The following is a 21,848-nucleotide window of genomic DNA, read 5'->3' as shown; positions in this document are numbered from 1 at the left end:
TTTTTTGTGTGGTCGTTTACATTACCTTGAAAATGTTGCGGCTCCAAACTGAACCACATGCGCATAAGAACAATAGGAGCGTCGTCAAACGCAGCACAATAGTAAACACGGAGAAATAAGTGCTATGGTTTAAGTGTACAACAGAAGCCATTTATTGTCAGCGGGTGCTGTGTGGGAAACACATGAATAAAAGGAGAGTGAAACTCTTTATTGTTCTGTTTTAGGGGGATCTGACTGCCAGTTCAGCACAACAAACTTTGGATGCAGAGACACAGCCAGCAATGGTAGGGCAGGGATGTTAACAGCTTTACAGAGTCTGAGTTTATTCAGAACTTTACCATGTTGAGAGCAACTTTTAATCAGATATGTCAGCGGCTCTCCTCTCAACTCCACAGGCAGAAGACTTGATGCAATCCAGTGTATGGGACTGCAGCAGGTGCAGATCATCACATGCTTAGTAACCTCCATAGCATTTTAAAGTCCTCTGTTTGAACGGTTGTATACAAAACCAACTATACGTCCAGGATCTACACGGTTCCTATGAGTGTTTCAATTAGGCTTATATAAAGTTTTATCTTTGTTTTATTAACGTCTCGCTGTCTTTCCACTGTGCAGTTCTATCGTAGCTCCCCGTCTGTTGTGCTAACTGCTACCGTTTCCTGCTGGGCGGTGCAGAGTTGTGACAAATGCGATGGAAAGTGACACCATAGGCTACGTTCATACTGCAGGTCTTAATGCTCAATTCCGATGTTTTGGTGCAATACGATTTGTTTGCGTGGTCGTTAACATTTTCAAATATATGTGTTGTAGTGATCTCCTGTGTGAACGCATTCATACGACTCAAGTGTCCCGCATGTGCAGTAGACGAAGCAATGACGTCATGTAGCAAGCGTGCTTAGTATTTGTGGCCTGTATTTAGCGATTTTTAAGTTGTTTTCCAACCGGAGCCAGCATATTAACAACACAGTAATTTTAAGAAAATCGAAAAGAAAGAGAGCCAGGTTTTTGGCCATGGCATTTTGTAGGACAGTGGCATCGTCGTCGGTACAGAGAAATGTGTGGGTTCGGAGTCGAAGCCAGCAGTGGTGGGATAGTGATGTGAGCGGCTCTAATGATACGGACTTCATTCTGTGTCGTTCAGACTGTCATGAGTTTGGATACAGGTTGCATAAGGGCAAAAAAATTGGACTTGGGTCACTTCAAGCTGCAGTGTGAACATAGCCAAAGTCACATTCCAATCCACCTTGGTTGTTCCCACTAGAGTCACATTCCAAAAAAATCCGATACAACTTCGATTCAGGACCACATATGAATGTGGCTCAAATGTGACTTGAAAAAGTGAGACATGGACCAGATATGAGCGTTCACACTTGTTCTAAAAAGTCTGACCTGGTCACTAAACCTCCAAGAAATCAGATTTGGGCCACATTTGCCTGCAGTGTGAACGGGGCCAGAGCAGACGCTCTGTAAAACAAAACCTCAACCGATAACTCAGTAGTCATGAAGAAAGTCACGGTACCCATTGATGCAGCCTTTTCTGTGAAGAATTGCCACTTATGTAATTTAATAGGTCAAATAAACTTTATAAATGAGACGTTTCCACAAGCATGCAAAATTAACAAGGCACATTGATCTCATGGCTAAAATGATGAATATTTATTATTCAGTTGTTCTAACAGAAACCGACCACAGTATTAGTGGTTTCAAGTTCAGACTGGCCTTTGTTTGTAATTTGGCAAACCTGTCATTGTTCTCTATATTATGGATGGGCACCAGTTTAAGAGCTTCGAAAGGTTTTAACAGGGGTTAAACATTTCAACATGTTGAAGCAGACATTGTTTGATCTTTACATCCTTTTCTTATATTGTCTGCCTATAATGTGTTCCTGCTACCATACAGTGACTGCAAAGAACCACCTGAAGAAGATAGAGACCTTTCTTTACTATTTTTGAGCTGGTTGATAAAGAAAAGTCTACTCGCATTCCACCCTTGTGTCCCTCGATTGCGTGTTCCCATTGAGGGGTCGAGTTCATAGTCTGTCCCAATTCTCCAGAGTGGTCTTACAGGCTTTTAGGGCAGCTTTAAGGGTTGCTCTGCCCCCCTTTCACTGCTGCAGATGACGTCCTGAGCAAAAACCAATCACAACCATCAATGTGATCAATCATCAAATCACAATAATAAGAACTGCCTAAACATTAGACAGCAAGCCGACGATATATAAATATATATATATTTTTTTTTACTGGTTTTCCAGGCTCAACATTGTAAGACGCCACCAACTTCAGGTTGATTCTGGGCAGTCAGTAGCACATAACATTTAAATTACCTTACGAACAAACACTTCTGCCGTGGCAAGAGTCTGGTGTATAAGCCTCCTTCAATCCCGGCGCTTTCTTCTCCTCAAAACAATTGCTTGTTCCTGTTTTAAAATATTTTTTAGCAGCAAGACTGCAAAAAGAGCAACGGGTCCCGCCATTTTTGATGTTGCAGTTACAATGATGTAACCCCTACTGTCCCAATTCTTCAATTTTACACGCTTGTAACCTGCGCACTCCCATACATGCACCTTTACGAAGTACACACCTCATAATGGCGTAGGGGTGTAGTATAGTTATTGGGACAGGGCCCTAATCTTTGCCTGTCAGGGACACAAATGTCCTTGTTGCCAACAATGAAGGACTTTTCAAACATCTTTACACCAGTAACTTTCTCCAAACCGTATATTTCCAACTCGCTTGTGATTTTAAAACGAAACCAGTTCTTTAAACAAAAGCAGAAATGAGACTAAATGTATTTAGGCTCCTTACTCCTCCATCATCTTCCTCCTCATTCATCGTTTCTGAGGCCGTGAACCCTACAGGTATAAAATATCCCTCTGTCTGATTCCACGTCGATCTCATAATGTTCAGGATCTTCGGAGATGCATTGAGTAATCCTCTGGGGATTGTATTAGGACAATTTCTAGACTTTCTTGACTGGTTGAATGCATTATACCTTAGACCTAACAAGATGCTGTAACGACAACATTCTTTGGTACAAAAGCTGATATTGCATGAAGAAGACTGAAAATACGGTCCCGTCAGTAATGCTGGTTATTTAACAGTCAATGCATCTCAACATGTCTAAATGGATAAAATACATCTAGGGAAAATTTCTATCTGAAATGCATTAAAACGAGACATCAGCCAGGTGCTTTTAAAAGGTAAACCAATGAACTGTATACCATGAATTGCCAAAATGATATTAGGCCAGGTTAAATTTTTTCTGGGTTTTTTGTGGACATTATAATTTTTGTATTTGAAGTCTAAGCTTAGACCACCTTTAAACCAGGCAGACTTGTTTGGTCTAAATGTAAAGGTCTAAACCATAACTATCAATCAACAAATTATTGACTGATGTTTAAATGAGGCTTGGAAAAGGTAAGTACAAGCAATTGTGCTGAGCTTCGAGTTTTTAGCTTGATACCCTGTTATATCTAAGTTTGAGACTTTTATTTTGAAGTAAGAAAAGGAGAACTTCCTGCTTGCCCCACTATGTTGATAGAGTCAATTAAACCTCACTGGGTTGACCAACAGCACTCTGTCAAAGCCTGTAAATACTCCACAAGAACCAAGATGTTTTCTTGCTGTTACTTAGAATGACGCTCCTTTCTCACATCCCTAGTTTGGAAGATCTCACAGCTTGTTCTTTACACATCATTGAGACAGAACTTTTTTCTCATGTGGTGTCCAACAACCTTTGTGTGATTGGTCCAAAATTCGAAACAGGTGTGGCAAAGGGCATGATTGTTTTAAAAATGGGGCCAATACTAATTGAAGGGGAGCACTTTTGGAAAACTATCTAACTTCCAAACATCGAGATGAACCAATTTGGAGGTGAAGCAGGGATAGCCAAATTCACTGCTGAACACAAAAAGGCCCTGTTTCACATTTAGTAAAAAACATCTGGATGATCTTCAAAACTTTTGGAAAAATATTTTGTGGACCGATGAGACAAAACTGGAACAATTTTGAAGGTGGGCATCCCGTTACATCAGGAGTAAAACTAAAACAGCATTTCAGAACATCATTCCTATAGTCAAACATGGTGGTGGTAGTGTAATGATGTGGGACTGCTTTGCTGCTTTAGGACCTGGACGACATACAATAGTTGATGGAACCAGTTTTTAGATTTAAAGCGATATTACGTTTTGACCAGGTTTGTTTTTATAGCTTTTCACAAAATAAATGAAATCATTATTTTAAAAACTGTGTTTTGTATTTAATCAGGTTGTCTTCTTGTGTTGGATCTGAAAGATTTCCATGTGGAAAAAAACAAAAGCAGAAGAAATCTTTGTTGATCAGGAATCAAGAGTTTATCAGGGTCGGTTCTGATGGTACCTCCAGTACTGTGGTGAGTTCTTGGCACTCTTGATGGATGACGGGCTTGGACAAGCAAACTCCAGTGGTCCTGGTCTCTGGAAAAGTTTTGTTGTGGAAATTCAGCTGGAGTCCAGAGGTTTATGTCTTCTTTTCTTTCATGTTTCAGAGATCCTTGCGTGTAGACATATTTGTGTCCAAGGAACTGTCTCCTTATATTGGATATTTATGTACCTCTTCCAGGTTATGACAGTCACAGTTGACTTACTTGGGGGTATACACTCCATCCTCCATGTTAAAATGAATTAGTCAAAACTTATAAATCATGCAGCAGATGTTGACATTTCATCTGGACTTTTTCCCAATGTGAGAGAATGAAAGATAACATCTACAGGGAAGATTTTTCATTCTAGCGCAAACTAAACTCTACTTTGCTTTTTTTGACTGGCAGCTAATGAATAATGAGGTCTGGATGCATCACAAGATCAAGAGAATAAATGCATGAGGGTACATGTGTGTATCCAGACCTATGTTAACACTCATTCACAACTGCTAATGTGTTTCAGCACATATCAATCAAAAGTAAGAGTATGCTTGTTTTAGGAAATATTTATGCGTGAATGCAGCACTGCATGTGATTATGCGTACATGTCATCTGTGCGTACATCTTTGCAAACTGTGCACACGTGCATGTTCACGTGCTGCAGGAAATATATTTGGGAAATTCAGAGATTTCCCTGCCAATCATGCGTCAGCATCTATTTGGTAATCTCTCTAATCAATGCAGAGGCAGAGTTTCTTTCCTTTCTTGTGTCGTTCTTCTGAATAAAAACCCACCGCAGAGTTCAACCTCAGCTTTCTCCCATCTTTTTCTCTCCTCACTTTTCCATTGCTTACAATCTCGTTTAAATTTAGTTCCTCTGTGGAGCAACTTTTAATTTATTCCTGGTCCAGAATTTATGTTTACCACATTTCCATGAAATCCTTTCTCCCTGAGTCTACAGGGTTTGCTAATACTGCTACTGCTGCTATTAATCCTTTAACCTTATCTTCAATGGGTTCAAGTGTTATTTTGTGAAATCAAGAAGGTTTCACAATTTAAACCACGTTTGCTTCAAAAAAGTGAGAAGAGACATGAAAAGCAACAAGCTAAAAGGCAATGTTCTCCATCTCAGATATTCAAGTGAGAATTTATAATTAATATGATCTGAATTTATAGGATGAATACACTTTCCTTTATAGAAGAAAGGCAAGAAGAAAGGCATTGTGTGGTTCTGGGTGGTTTGGCTCATTCACAAAACAGGAAAGGTCCAAACTGAAATAAATAAGGAGGTATGCAGAGTGAATCATCGTGGCTGACCTTCCCTCCATCCCAGATTTGTGCAGGGTCAGGAAAAGGCCAGATAACATCTCCACAGACCCAACAAATACTGGACACAAACTGTTTAGAATTTTACCTTCAGGTTGGTGCTAAACTGCACTATGTGCAAAAACCAGTTTCTTCCCACAGGTGTTCCCTCTTATGAACACATTATACATCTTACAGCGTGAGAGTTCAGATAAGCATATTTGCACTACCAACACCTGCTTTCTTTATTCTTCTTCTTTAAATATAAAAAATGGCTGTACATACACATACTTGTACATACAGTTTCTTGTATCCTTTATTTTATTTCCTCTAAAGTTTATATATTCATGCTTAATGTCTTTATGCTGTGAGCACTTGAAACTAAAGTCAAATTCCTTCTTTCTGCACACAACCTTGGCCAATAAAGCTAATTCTCATTCTGAAGAAGTCCAGTTTGCCAAAAGCCAAGACAACAAGCATGTGTAGAAATGTGCTGGTCAGAAACAATTAAAATATAACTGTTGAGCTGAGCTTCAGGCCCCGCCCCTTTCTGGCTGAGTGCAGGTCTGGGTGTGTCTCCCACCCTGGTGGCAGCAGCCTGTTGGCTCCAGGTGGAGATGATTAAGTGAATTGTTTGGAGGTACTCTCTAACACATGAGCTGCTGACAATGTGTGAGAGAGGTGCTGGAAAATGGACACTGCAGGACGGAGAAAGCTTGTTTCAAGGAAAGGAAGGAACTGGTGAGCTGCAGACTGTACTTGAATATATGTAGAAACTGATATTTAATGCTTTAAATATATTTGTTTGATTTTTGGGTGTTTAATTTGGGATGTTATACTTAATTTCAAGAATAATTTATAATAATTTAAAGGGCTAATTATTTTGCTCATATTTAAATGTGGTTTATTGGGTTTTTGCTTAACCCTTTTTTTGTTTTCTTTGTTTAAGGTTTTTCACCACCTGTGAACTTTAAAAATAAAGGAAAGACAGAAAAGAAAAATTATTTCTGGGTCATTGAGTGAAATCCAGTTTGAATCCTATTGAAGCAAGCTGCCTTTTCAAGTAGGGGAAACCTGCAGTGTAAGCCCAAAAAAGTGGGAACCACTTGACAATAACTGAACCAAACACTGTGTGTGGTGGAAACTAACACTGCAAATCATATTGAATACACAGTCTGTACTGTGAAACATGGTGGTGGGAGCATCATGTTGTAGGGAGGCTATTCTTGAGTAGGGACTGGGAAGCTGGTTGGAATTGAATGGAGGATGGATGGAGCTAAATGCAGATCAATCCTGAAAGAAAACCTGTTACAGTAATATATATTGAAGATTGGAATGGATGTTCCCATTCCAGCAGGACGGATTCCCTACTAATTTTGATCACTTTATATTGTGCCAACATTCAATTATGATCAATAAAAGGCCAAGCCATATAGACCAAGTAAAAAGAAAAGACAGCTTTAAGTAAAACAGATTATTTTGATCCATTACTTGCAATCACTTCATCCAGAGCGCTGGATTAAACAACTCCTCAAGCACTATCTTTCTGTTTCCTTTAAATCTCATGACCAATTGGAGACTTTTTAATATGTCCCACTGTAGCGCAATCAAAAAGTATTTTATAAAACACATTTTATAGGGATCATGGCAACTGTATTGTTTTCTTTAGCAATCCCCTTTGCCTTATATTTATTCCACTCTTCTACTCATTTCCTTGACTGATGTTTTTTCCCTGTCTAAATCCCTTCAGTAATCGCAGCTCAGGTACAGTACAGTGCTTTTCATATGGCTCCCATTCACAGACTGTAGAGAAAGGCTACAAGCAAACGAGCCTGTAAAAACAAAACAGGACTGACTCTTAAATTATAATGAAACCCTGCTTGCTCCTCCATCACATTGCCTGAAGAAATAGTTTCACCTGGCTGTTAGAACCACTGTCTTCTACCCCAAAGCTTTTAGGTTTGACCTGTGTAACAAGCCAAATATTCAGACTGTAAAACATTTTCACAAAATAAGAATGTCAGCAAAAATCCCTCTTATTTATTCATGTTGATCGTAAGTGATCTTGAAAGCAGTGTTAAACTTTAAGGAATTTCTTTTTTGGATTGTTGCGTTGTGTACTGTTTGACACTAAAAAGAAGGCTATGTGTTTAAAATGAGTGTAAAAAATCTTATGTTCATAATTTATAACTGCAAGTTATAATCATAAATCCAAAGTGTAATACAGAATACTGAAATTATGCTTCGCTAATTTGTGATTGTTGATTGGATGTGTGTGAAGGTTGTGAGTGGTTCGGAAGATAAGCTAATGGGTAATAATAGAAATGCTAACAGAAGACAAGCTAAAGCTAATCATGGGTTGTGTACCTATTCAGAGGCTGGATCCTTCGAAGGACCCAGTCTATGTGGGTTGGGTCCTTCGGCGACCGCTAAAACCACGGAGGCCGAAAGTGAGCAGCTGCGAATTGGGACAGTCTAGCCTTTACCAGCTGTTCCCGCCCTCACCTCAGCGTAACAGCTGTCGCCTAGCAACCGTAGCTGCAAGGAGAAAAAAGCAGTTAAAGCAGAATGGAGCCCGAACGTCTGATAGTTTTATTTTAAATTTTTGAGGAACTCCAGCTGTTTTATCGTCGTCGCAGACATCTCCTTTATCTCCGGCTGAGAGACAATCATGTTCAGGTAAAAAAAGATGATTTAACTTAAAGCTTCTAGCCAATAAACAACTAGATAGCAACTTTATGGCTAATGTATGTTATCATTCATATATATATAGTCAGTCATTTTCTACCGCTTATTCCATAGTGGGTCACGGGGGAGCTGGTGCCTATCTCCAGCAGTCTATGGGCAAGAGGCAGGGTACACCCTGGACAGGTTGCCAGTCCATCGCAGGGCACCACACATACAACCATACACACTCATTCATACACCTACGGACAATTTAGAGTTACCAATTAACCTAACAGGCATGTTTTTGGACTGTGGGAGGAAGCCGGAGTACCCGGTGAGAACCCACGCATGTACGGGGAGAACATGCAAACTCCATGCAGAAAGACCCCAGGCTGGGAATCGAACCCAGGACCTTCTTGCTGCAAGGCAACAGTGCTACCAACTGCGCCACTGCAGTATATATACACACACACACACACAAACAAACCAACAACTTTCAATTTTAAGATAGATGGGAACTATAAAGTATTTGATCCCCTCAGGCTGGTCTTAGATAATTATATAATAATGCAGTGTTTTTGGTGTATTAGTATCTACATGCTTTGATCACTTAAAATATCCAGAAGCATGCCTTTAAAAATGTGTTTTTCCATCTTCATTCTTCCCTTTTCTAGACCAGACCCCTTTACTGCAGGATCAACCTGAGTGTCCCAGTCCTGGACCGCTTCTTCAGGAGGAGCACCAGGAGGACACCAGGCCTGATTTTCGGCTGAGCATGGAGTCTCTGGCAGTGCTGCTTAATGTTTTGCACCAGGATGGGGTGCTACTATTGAGACCTTGGTTTTTCTTTTCTGGCTGGCAAGTGGCACATCCTACAATGCCTCGCTCTACAGTCCATCGCATCGTCCACAGAGTTACAGAGGAGGTGGTGGCCATTTGTCACCAGGTAATCTACCTTCTAAAGACCCCTGAGGACTTAAGGCAGTGTCCCGTGGGTTTGCAGGGCTGGACGCCACAGAGCTTTTCTTAAAGCTGTGGGTGCAATTAACGGCTGCCATACCTGCATCAGGTGTCCAAGCGGCCCTGATTGTCAGTGCTACATGAACAGGAAACTATTCCCTTCCATAATCATGCAAGCAGTTTCTGACCATCAGGGCCATTTTATTGACATGTATGTGGGCTGGCCTGGGTCAGTGCATGACTCTAGGGTGCTCTGCCACAGCCCACTGTACAGTCAGTTTATCCTCCTCCAGGGCATTTTATCCTTGCTGATGGAGGGTACCCATGCCTCCAATATCCACTCCCCCTCATCACTCCATACAAGATGACAATACAAGGTGTGGGAGCCCAGCGCTTTAACAGTCATCATTCCAAAAACTTTTGTTTTTGGAATGATGAAAACCAGATTCAGGGTCATCTTCCTGCAAGTGCTGGAGGTGCACCACACCTTTGTACCTCACGTACGTTTTGACCTAGATCCATTTTATATATACATTATACATAATATATACACATACACATACAGGGGTTGGACAATGAAACTGAAACACCTGTCATTTTAGTGTGGGAGGTTTCATGGCTACATTGGACCAGCCTGGTAGCCAGTCTTCATTGATTGCTCATTGCACCAGTAAGAGCAGAGTGTAATGGTTCAATTAGCAGGGTAAGAGCACAGTTTTGCTCAAAGTATTGAAATGCACACAACATTATGGATGACATACCAGAGTTCAAAAGAGGATAAATTGTTGGTGCATGTCTTGCTGGCGCATCTGTGACCAAGACAGCAAGTCTTTGTGATGTATCAAGAGCCACGGTATCCAGGGTAATGTCAGCATACCACCAAGAAGGACGAACCACATCCAACAGGATTAACTGTGGACGCAAGAGGAAGCTGTCTGAAAGGGATGTTCGGGTGCTAACCCGGATTGTATCCAAAAAACATAAAACCACGGCTGCCCAAATCACGGCAGAATTAAATGTGCACCTCAACTCTCCTGTTTCCACCAGAACTGTCCGTCGGGAGCTCCACAGGGTCAATATACACGGCCGGGCTGCTATAGCCAAACCTTTGGTCACTCATGCCAATGCCAAACGTCGGTTTCAATGGTGCAAGGAGCACAAATCTTGGGCTGTGGACAATGTGAAACATGTATTGTTCTCTGATGAGTCCACCTTTACTGTTTTCCCCACATCCGGGAGAGTTACGGTGTGGAGAAGCCCCAAAGTAGCATACCACCCAGACTGTTGCATGCTCAGAGTGAAGCATGGGAGTGGATCGGTGATGGTTTGGGCTACCATATCATGGCATTCCCTTGGCCCAATACTTGTGCTAGATGGGCGCGTCACTGCCAAGGACTACCGAACCATTCTTGAGGACCATGTGCATCCAATGGTTCAAACATTGTATCCTGAAGGCGGTGCCGTGTATCAGGATGACAATGCACCAATACACACAGCAAGACTGGTGAAAGATTGGTTTGATGAACATGAAAGGGAAGTTGAACATCTCCCATGGCCTGCAGAGTCATCAGATCTAAATATTATTGAGCCACCTTGGGCTGTTTTGGAGGAGCGATTCAGGAAACGTTTTCCTCCACCAGTATCACATAGTGACCTGGCCACTATCCTGCAAGAAGAATGGCTTACAATCCCTCTGACCACTGTGCAGGACTTATATATGTTATTCCCAAGATGAATTGACGCTGTATTGGCCGCAAAAGGAGGCCCTACACCATACTAATAAATTATTGTGGCCTAAAACCAGGTGTTTCAGTTTCATTGTCCAACCCCTGTATATGCACCCTCTTTTAAATTTTTTTCAGGTCATAACAGCATGCGCCATCCTCCACAACATCTGCCTTGGTGCTGGGGGTGTCATGGCCCCAGAGGATGACCCAGAGGAGGCTGTAGAAGAGGATGAGGGTGAGGTTTGGACTGAGGCAGTCGGCGGTGCTCTCTGGCAGGACCAGCTTTCAGCTGAGGTCTCTGCCCTGGAGGCGGTACCACCAGAACATGACTACTGTGTCAGCCAAGTATAATATTACAGATGTGATTCATTTTTCAGGGGTATAACTAATTGTAATATTTTGTGAGCACCATCTTCTAATTTTGCATATTTCCGATTACCTCTTAGTGATGTGGCAGCCATCAATTCAGCCAGCCCTTTAAACCCACTTGATGGACGAGGACGTGGACAGCAGAAAGAAGCATCACAAACATCTGCAGAACACCTGTGATGCTTCGCTCACCATCCAGAAAAGAAAAACCACGGGTCTTAGTTGCAGCGTCCCATCCATGTCTCTGAAATGTCTTGTGAAAGATTTAGCAACACCGCCAGAGACTTTCTGTTTAGAAAGACATCTGCCTCTTTGTTCTGTTGAAGAGGTTTTTCCAGGAACCAGTCACTCAGGTTGATCCTGCTGTCGCCATGGTAAATACTTGTACATAGTTTTATTTTATGCCTTTTGTGTCTCGTAATTTTGATCTGTTTGAATGTTCTTTTTTTCCCACATTCTGTTTAAAGTGCTGTTTGTAATTTTCATAATAAATTCTATGTTTATAACTTTAAATGAAGTTGATGTATTGTTTGATCAAATGTAAATAAAATACATTGGTGACAAAAACAATTTTGAAATGTATTAGAACACCTTAAAACTTTAAGAAACTATCTGAACAAAACTTGTTTCTTATATAGCACCTTATTTCGTTACCATTCTTTCCAAATTGGAAAACTGTCTGTCCATTGTCTGTGCCCTCCTCTACTCTGCTTCTCTCTGTACCCTCATGTCCTCCCTGATCAACTCCATCTCTGTCCCTCTTTTCTGACTCCTTCCTGCTGGCTCACTGTCTTCCTTCTCCATCTGGTTGCCCACCGCTCCGCTTGGCCCTGGAGTGTCCTGAAGGATGGAGGCAATTAGGACAGGAGGTGTTGTGGAAGCCCTCTGACCCAACACCTCATCCATAAGGACAAACCAGGGCCAAGTAGCAGCAGTGGGCTTTTCACGGACTCCCTCTCCTGACCCTGGATACTTGCAATCCTAAAGTTAGAGGCCATAAAAAAAGATTGGACTAAACAGAGAAACCAATAAAACTTTTTGAAATATTTTTTTATTTGTGTGTGACATGAGAAGTTCTGAAAAATGTTTTTTCAAATTGTCCCTCTTTTTTCTTGGCCTGCAAGGGGGTGACCTTCCCCTGTTGGCCCATCTTCTCCAGAATTGTCCTAAACAAGAAAAAGGAAAGAGGGAAAACCAAAAGAAGTATGTTAATCACTGGATGGATATTTATGAAAGTTGGAAAGGAGTTATTGAAACTGACTGCAAAGAATGTTGTTATTGTACCTCCAAGCAACAGTGGCTGAGTTTTTAGGACCAATAAAAAGGTGGTGGTTCTCACCCCTGAGCTTAATAAACTGGCCTGTCTGCTCCTTTGTCCCTAAAAAAAGAGAAAACATCTTGCTTAATATAAGAGTAAAAAAAAAAACTTTTTTAATTTTACATTTGTCTTAATTTGAAGAATATATTAAAATATTTCTGTGCAAATGCCTAAAAGAAGCTCTTTCAAACTTTTAACTGATTGCCTTTAAAATAAAGGCAAGTTCATAATTACTGTTATTTTTTATGTTTATTAAAATTTATTTTAGAAATGTTTTAGAAATTACAGACAACATAAATAGTCCAATAAATAAGAAATGTACCGTTTGAAATAAATAGCAATATGAATTCTTGGATGTGCGTCTATTCCTCTTCTGCCTGTTCAGACGCTTTTCTCCTAAGCTCCCTGCTTGCTTGCATTCTTTTACTCCTAACTTTTTATCTCTTAGCCAAAATTACGGAAATATTGGACTAAAACAACTTCTTACCAGCAACTCCCAAGGATTATTACTATTATTTTATTTTTTTATTTTTTCAAAGGACTTTGATGTTTTTTATAATCGAACTCGAAAGCAAGATAAGTTGACGCCAGCTAATCAGCACAAAATGCCTCCCTTCACCACAGATGACTTCGACAAACTTTTACAGAAATTGGTTGTTTTGGAGATGAAAATCCATCGACTAGAAGTGAATGTGGAGGTGAATATGGGGTATAACGATGATTCAACTCTGCCTGTGATCCCAAACAGTGACAGCCAGCTCAACAACTCAGCCGGCAATCAGAACAGTGAGAATAAACCTACCGGCAGACCCCCCTGGCATGTTTTAGGGACATGCCCAAAAAATCAAGGTGGACAACTCACTGGAAGATCTCAGCAATTAAATAAATTAGAATGGCCAGAATTACAGAGAAATGCCCCCGTTTCCCCTGGGAAAAGGAGACTTTGACAGCGAGCTGCTGTCACAACAACTGATAGGAGTGAGACAGCTGGAAATAATGGTATTCTCCTCCAAAACAGATTTGCTCCACTACAGAATGAAAACCAGGAAAATGATCCATCTTCTGAGAACAATAAAAGGTTTGAGAACAACCTTCATTCTGAACAGTCTTCTCCTAAGCTGCCAGAGAAAAAGCGTCCCACTGGACCAAGAACCCTAATAGTGGGCAACACAGCTGTGGATGGGATTAAAAACTTCTGCAACAAGAAAAACACAGAAGTTATGATTGGTACCAGTAATGTGGTGTCAGATATCTCCGAGAATATTCTTGCAATCACAGAAAAGCGCCCGTCTCTAGAAAACCTTGTTATACACTGTGGAGCCATGGATGACGTGGCTAAGAAAAAATCAGAAGGACTGAAGGAGGATTTCACTCGTCTTTGAATACTGTTGGAGGTCTCAATATCAAGGTGTTTCTCAGCGGACCCTTTGCACTGATTTTCTGTGGAGATGAGATTTTTTCCAGACTCCTGATGATTAATAAGTGGTTGAAAAAAACATGTGCTACTACATCTGTGAACTTCATTGACAACTTTAATATTTTTTGGGAAAAAAGACAACTTTTCAAGCAAGATGGTTTCTGTTTGAACAAGCCAGGAGCCAAACGTCTCACATCTTATCTCTTCTATTCAGTAAATAATCCACCAGTAGTTTTGACTTTCAGCAGAGAACATGGAGTATCAACAACAATGATAACGCTGCCTCCAACAGCTCCAGCAGAAACAATCAGCTAGTAGGCTGAGAAAGAGAGGTCATCACAAAGGGTCTCCCGGTCAAAATCCACAGGAGAGGTGGACCCCCCCATTATACCCCCCTCACCCCAGACCCCGACCCAAACCCCACAGAACTCTCCCATCTCCCCACTGAGCCCGCTTTTTGCTTTACTGGATTCTAATAACATGAAAAGAGCTCTTAAGATTGGGACCCAAATGGCTCTAACATCTTCTCCATTCAACACCCCCCGTGGCCGAGGCCCTGCTACTAAACCAACATCTTCCAAATGCTGCAGAGCCCCACCACCTCCTAATCTATCTCCTCCTAATCAGGACCTTCAAATCACTTCTCTGTGATACAGTCTGGGCCCCAGTGGTAACTATCAGAAATGAGCATGTCCAGGAAAAACTTGGGCCCCTAATAGGAGATAGTTGTACAATCTCTGTGCTTATACGTGACAGAAAGAACAAATCCAAAAGGATAAGAGACAGTAATAAACAATCAACAAAAGCCATAAACTGTCAGGTACAACCAGACACAGAGTTAATATCAGCAACTAAGTCATATAAACTGGCTTTACTGAACATTAGATCTCTGTCAGGAAAATCATTTTTAATCAATGACTTCATTACTGACCACTGATCTTGATGTTATGTTTTTAACAGAAACATGGTTACATCAATTTAATAAAGCTCACCTTCTGATAGAGGCGACGCCTCCGAACTACAATTTTCTTTGTGAGAGCAGACAGCAAAGAAAAGGTGGAGGGGTGGCCACTTTGTTTAAAGCTTTACTAAAGTGTAAAAAAGTATTTCTCGGCAAATTTGACTCTTTTGAATATTTGGCTCTCCAGGTAAAGAGCCCGGTCTGAACCATGTTCTTGAATGTTTACAGGCTTCCTAAGTCCAAAACAAACTTTATAATTGATTTTAATGAGCTTTTATCTGTGATTTGTGTTTATTATGACTGTTTAATTATTGTGGGAGACTTCAACATTCACATAGACAATCCTAAAGACAGAAGTACAATAGATCTATGTGACACTCTTAGAAGTGTTGGTTTGACTCAACATGTTAAACAGCAAACGCACAAACAGGGACATATTTTGGACTTGATCATCACTAAGGGTCTAAACATTTCCAAGGTGTCTGTAACTGATGTTGCCCTATCTGACCACTTTTCTGTTATTTTTGAAAGCATCATCTGCAATGACTCAGTTTGCCAAAGAGACATGATAAGAAAACGCATCTTTAAGGACGGTGCTGCTGAAACCTTTAACCAGATTTACTCTTCTACCTCCACTTTACCCTGTAACACTGTAGATGAGCTGGTAGAAAACTTTCATTCTAAAATCTCGGACATCATTGATTCAATTGCTCCAATTAAAGTGAAAGTCGTTTCTGGGAAGAAAATGTCTCCATGGAGAAGTGCTCCACCAGTCAGAAGTGAAAAAAAGGAGTGTCGAAAAGCTGAACGCAGGTGGCGAAAGACTGGACTCCAGGTTCACTATATTATCTATAAAGATAGACTATACAGATATAACCTACAACTGAAAAATGCAAGGGAATCCTTCTTTTCTGAGATCATCAGCAAAAACATTAACAATGCTCGTGCATTATTTGCCACGGTCAACAGGTTAACAAACCCTCCTGTAATTGTAGCATCTGAACTCCAATCTACCAGGGCCTGCAATGAATTTGCTAAATTCTTTACTGAAAAAACCCAAAAGATCAGAGAGGCAGTCAGCACATCCACATCAACTCCAGTACCAATGTTGTCTCCAACTAGAACTGATTTTGACAAAATTTCCCAATTTCACCAAATAAACTTCAAAATCTTAGAAGAAATCGTACAGCAACTAAGCTCTTCTTCCTGCTGTCTCGATCTTTTACCCACAGCTTTCCTTAAGAAAGCATTGCCTGTAATAACATCTGATTTAACTCAAATAATAAACACATCCCTTTTGTCAGGTGTTTTCCCCCAGGCACTAAAAACAGCAATTATCAAACCTCTAATGAAAAAGAGCAACTTGGACAAGATGCTACTACAGAACTACAGGCCTATATCAAACCTCCCCTTCATCAGTAAGATTATTGAAAAAGCTGTTTCAACAGTTAAACAACTTCCTAACAACAACCAACCGCTTCGATGTCTTCCAGTCAGGCTTCCTGCTCACCACAGTACAGAGACTGCTCTTGTCAAGGTGTTCAATGACATCCGTATAAATGCAGACTGTGGAAGAACCACAGTGCTGGTATTATTGGACCTTAGTGCAGCATTCGACACTGTTGATCACTCCATTTTATTAGAGTGCCTGGAAAACTGGGTCGGCCTTTCTGGTACAGCACTCAACTGGTTTAAATCCTACTTGAAGGACAGGGACTTTTTTGTGTCAGTAGGTAACTTTACATCAGAGACCACAAAAATCACATGTGGCGTTCCCCAAGGGTCCATCTTAGGGCCCCTCCTATTCAATATCTACATGCTCCCCCTAACTCAGATTTCAATAAACAACGTAAGTTATCATAACTATGCAGACGACACACAGCTATACGTTACGATGTCACCAGGTGATCATGAACCCATTCAAGCGCTGGGTAAATGCTTAGAAGAAATCAATGCATGGATGGGCCTAAATTTTCTTCAACTGAATCAAAACAAAACTGAAGTAATAATCTTTGGACCAAAGGAAGAGCGTTTAAAAGTTAGCACACAGCTTCAGTTAATATAGCTAGAAACCACCAGTCAGGCTTGAAACCTGGGTGTAGTGATGGACTCAGACCTGAACCTTCAGAGGCACATAAAGGTAGTAACAAGGTTGGCCTTCTATCACCTAAAGAACATCTCCAGGATTAAAAGACTAATGTTACAGCAGGACCTTGAAAAACTAATTCATGCGTTCATCTTTTGTGGAATTGATTACTGCAACGGTGTCTTCACAGGTCTGCCTAAAAAGTCGATCAGACAGCTGCAGTTGATCCAGAACGTTGCTGCCCGCGTCCTCACTAGAACTAAGAAAGTGGAGCACATCAGCCTGGTTCTAAAGTCCCTACACCGGCTCCCTGTAGCTCAGAGAATAGACTTTAAAATACTTCTGTTAGTCTATAAATCCCTGAATGGCTTAGCACCAAAATACATTACAGACTTGTTGTCAGTGTATCAACCAGCCAGACCTCTCAGGTCATCTGGCTCAAATCTACTCTGCATACCCAGAACCAGAACCAAACATGGAGAAGCAGCTTTTAGTTCTTATGCTCCACTAATCTGGAATAAACTCCCAGAAAACTGTAAAAGTGCCAAAACCCTAAGTTGCTTTAAATCAAGATAAAAAACGTATTTGTTTAGACTGCCCTTTGACTGGGCCATTTAGGCATGATTAGTTGTGTTTTCAGTCCAATTTTCCTTTCATTTTCTTGTCCATCATTCTATTCTCTTTATTTTATTTCATTTTATTTTATTTTACTTTTTTTAATTACCTCTGTTGTTTGATTTTATCATTTGAGTAGTTTTTCTGTGTCTGTATCTGTGTTGATTTGCTTTGTGATTGTATTGTAATTGTTTGTACAGCACTTTGAGTGTCTCGTTGCTGAAAAGCGCTATATAAATAAACTTACCTTACCTTACCTTATTCATTTAATACATTTCTATTCACTTTACTTATCTACACTTCATTCTAAGATCAAAACCAGTCTTTTGTTTTTCTCTCTTACATCTCGGTTTTGTTCATTTTCTTACTTTTCTTGGTGGCATTCAGGTGAACCTGGCCCAGGAGTGTCCTCATCGATGGAGGCAATTAGGACAGGAGGCATTGTAGAATCTCTCTGTCCTTTTTCCTCATCCATGTGAGTGAACCAGAACCAGGTTTCAACTGTGTGTTTTTCCAGCAACAACCTGTCCTGTTCCTGGACTCTTGCATTTTTAGGGCAGAAAATTTTGTATGAATCATGTATTTAACCTTAAGAAATGTAACGCATTTATTTATTAATGCTTTCAATACTTTACAAAACTGTGGAATTTACATTTTTTTTTCAAGTTGTCCCATTTGTTTGTTAAGCTGCAGAGAGGTCACCTTCCCTGGAAGAGTTTTTCAAAATACATAAGGCAGTCATGCATTATTGGTCAACTCCAATTACAATATTATAAAAATACTTCCAAGCCACAACGGCTGAACTCTTGATCCCAACAGGGGGGGGAGATATTCCACAAATGTGAATATTTTATTGCAAATTTTTGTCAAAGAGCAAAAAGTCATTTCATTCATTCATTCATTCATAAATAAGTCATTTCCATATTAAGTATTTTTCAGTGAAACAACTGCACAAATACAGACACAAACTCTGCAGCACCTCACATGCACCGTTCTAAGCACTTCGATAACACCCAAAACAAGCATGAAAAAATATTGAAAACATGTCAAAAATTACAATCTACACATGAAGTTACATTAGGAGAAACTTATTGCTTAAACACAGAAACACACACGCATAATCTTCTTGGCTCATAGGCATTAATATCAGGAGCGATATAATGACTCCCTTGGGGTCTGACCTTTTTAAGTGGAATGGAAAACAAAGGCACCACTTAGACGGCCGCCCACAAGTGTGTCAGCATGCACACGCTGTTCATACTCCGTGCTAGAATTTATTTTTATAAAAGGGAGGATCATAGCTTTGGCAGTCTGTGCTATATTTTACTCAGATGATTTTTGTTCTGCCTTTTTGTTTGTGTTGGTGCTGGGTGAGTTTAGATTATACAAAGGTCTGCACTGGAGGGAACGTGTCTATGTTGAGCTCTCAAACTAAGGACTTGATTGCTTTCCAGCTACTGAACAGATTTATTTATTCTTTTCTCCCTTTTTAAATAAATGATCTTAAACAGTCAGTAGGAGTAAGGTGTGTGTGTGGTAGATTTTCTTTTCAGTTTCTTTACTCAGGTTTAAAATCAATTATATGTATGGATATCACATTTTTTGTGATTTATACTTTACGTGTCTGCTTTTTAAGATTTTTTGGCAGACACAGACAACTGGGGGAGCAATGTATCATGTAGCAATGTAAAAAATGTATTAATCCTCATTAAATCACCATTTGAACCAAAAAATGTGTGATCACATGCAGAAAGAATCTGCAACAATTAGATAATAAATGGAGCTTAATACTCTGCAGTTTGCTCTGTTTTTATTTTGTGGTTACCAGAGTGGTTCTGCACAGTAATGCAATTAATTTAACACTTAACACCAAGCACAAATTAAAGTAATATTTATTTGCTTATGGTTTTTTTTTGGCCCTGGCGGCCTTTTTTCATCAGTGACTGAGAGAGAAGAGGTGGTCAAAGCGTGGTAGAACTTTATATTCTTTTGAACAGTATTAAGTCAGTCTGTTTTCTGCTGAAGTAACTTTAAATCATACATAAAACTCCTCTTTTTGTGTAAAAAATAACAATGAAGAAAACCAAAGATGTTACTATGGTTAAGACCAGTCATAATACATATAATTTTTAGCAGTGTTTAAAACAACCAATGTTCGTCAAGAGATCCTCTGGGAGGTTTATTATATCTAATCTCCCTTAACCTAGCCAAGGTGTTGTGATGTTTAAGCCAGAGATGTTGACAAGTGATTTTTCTTAAATCCAGTTCAAGTCTCAAGTCTTTTGCACCCATTTCAGATTGAACTCTCACATCTCTAATGACTGAAATAAACATTTTCTGCTTAAAATCCACATCTATGTCAGCTCTAACCCTGCATCGCTGTAGGTTAGGAATTCAAGCCTGAACTGTTCGTCCTTAGAACCTAAATTATAACATTTGATAGTTATTTTTTATCTTTTAATATTAATTAACAGTTATCTTTTAATTATTTAATGTTTATTTTATAATGCAAAAATCTTCTAATGGTTGGTTTATATTATTTTTGCCCCATAGAAAATAAAAATAGACATTAATAAAAAAACATAATATTGAATTTCTGAATGAATGAAATAAAGTTTTTTTTTTTTTGTATTTTTAATGATTAAGTTAATACTTGTTTATCCCTGTCTTCATATTGTCCACTCCTTAATTATAATTTGCAACAAATAGTATGGTTTGAAGGGTTTTCTTCTCCTCACTCTGGATACTTTTTAACATTATTGGGAAATTTAAATCCTTAGTTCTCTTATATTGACTTTCTTTCCTTCTTCATTACGTAAGACAAAAACAGTTAATTTGACTCTGTCTCAGACCATGAGTTCGAATAAGATATCAGGTCTTCAGTCCACAGGTCTAAGTTGAGTCCTAAGTCTAACTCTGGTTGCCATCTCTGGTCGAAGCTTAACAAAACCATGAGGATATTATGCAAACATGTTCAAACAAATCTATTCCCTGGATAAAATTATGGCTAAAAACCCTAGCTGAAGTCAAAAATGAACTAAAATAGATCAGATAAATAAATAGATAGCTAGAAAGTTATGTAGGTAGCTTATTAGCCGAGTTGATATAAATACGGGGCGTTCTCTTTGTATTCAGAAGCCGGATTTTCAGAGTTCCCAGTTGAAAAAACAGCAAGATTGCCCCTTAAAGTAGGAATTCAGTCTGGGAAAGTTCCCAGAGGGACCCAAGTGAGGTATCCAATATGGCTGCTTGCATGAAGAATCTATTTACAGGTCCTTCTCAAAATATTAGCATATTGTGATAAAGTTCATTATTTTCCATAATGTAATGATGAAAATTTAACATTCATATATTTTAGATTCATTGCACACTAACTGAAATATTTCAGGTCTTTTATTGTCTTAATATGGATGATTTTGGCATACAGCTCATGAAAACCCAAAATTCCTATCTCACAAAATTAACATATTTCATCCGACCAAAAAAAGAAAAGTGTTTTTAATACAAAAAACGTCAACCTTCAAATAATCATGTACAGTTATGCACTCAATACTTGGTCGGGAATCCTTTGGCAGAAATGACTGCTTCAATGTGGCGTGGCATGGAGGCAATCAGCCTGTGGCACTGCTGAGGTCTTATGGAGGCCCAGGATGCTTCGATAGCGGCCTTTAGCTCATCCAGAGTGTTGGGTCTTGAGTCTCTCAACGTTCTCTTCCCAATATCCCACAGATTCTCTATGGGGTTCAGGTCAGGAGAGTTGGCAGGCCAATTGAGCACAGTGATACCATGGTCAGTAAACCATTTACCAGTGGTTTTGGCACTGTGAGCAGGTGCCAGGTCGTGCTGAAAAATGAAATCTTCATCTCCATAAAGCTTTTCAGCAGATGGAAGCATGAAGTGCTCCAAAATCTCCTGATAGCTAGCTGCATTGACCCTGCCCTTGATAAAACACAGTGGACCAACACCAGCAGCTGACACGGCACCCCAGACCATCACTGACTGTGGGTACTTGACACTGAACT

The sequence above is a fragment of the Girardinichthys multiradiatus genome, chromosome 14, assembly GCF_021462225.1.
Source record: "Girardinichthys multiradiatus isolate DD_20200921_A chromosome 14, DD_fGirMul_XY1, whole genome shotgun sequence".
NCBI lineage: Eukaryota > Metazoa > Chordata > Actinopteri > Cyprinodontiformes > Goodeidae > Girardinichthys > Girardinichthys multiradiatus.
Note: the sequence above shows the minus strand (reverse complement) of the source record.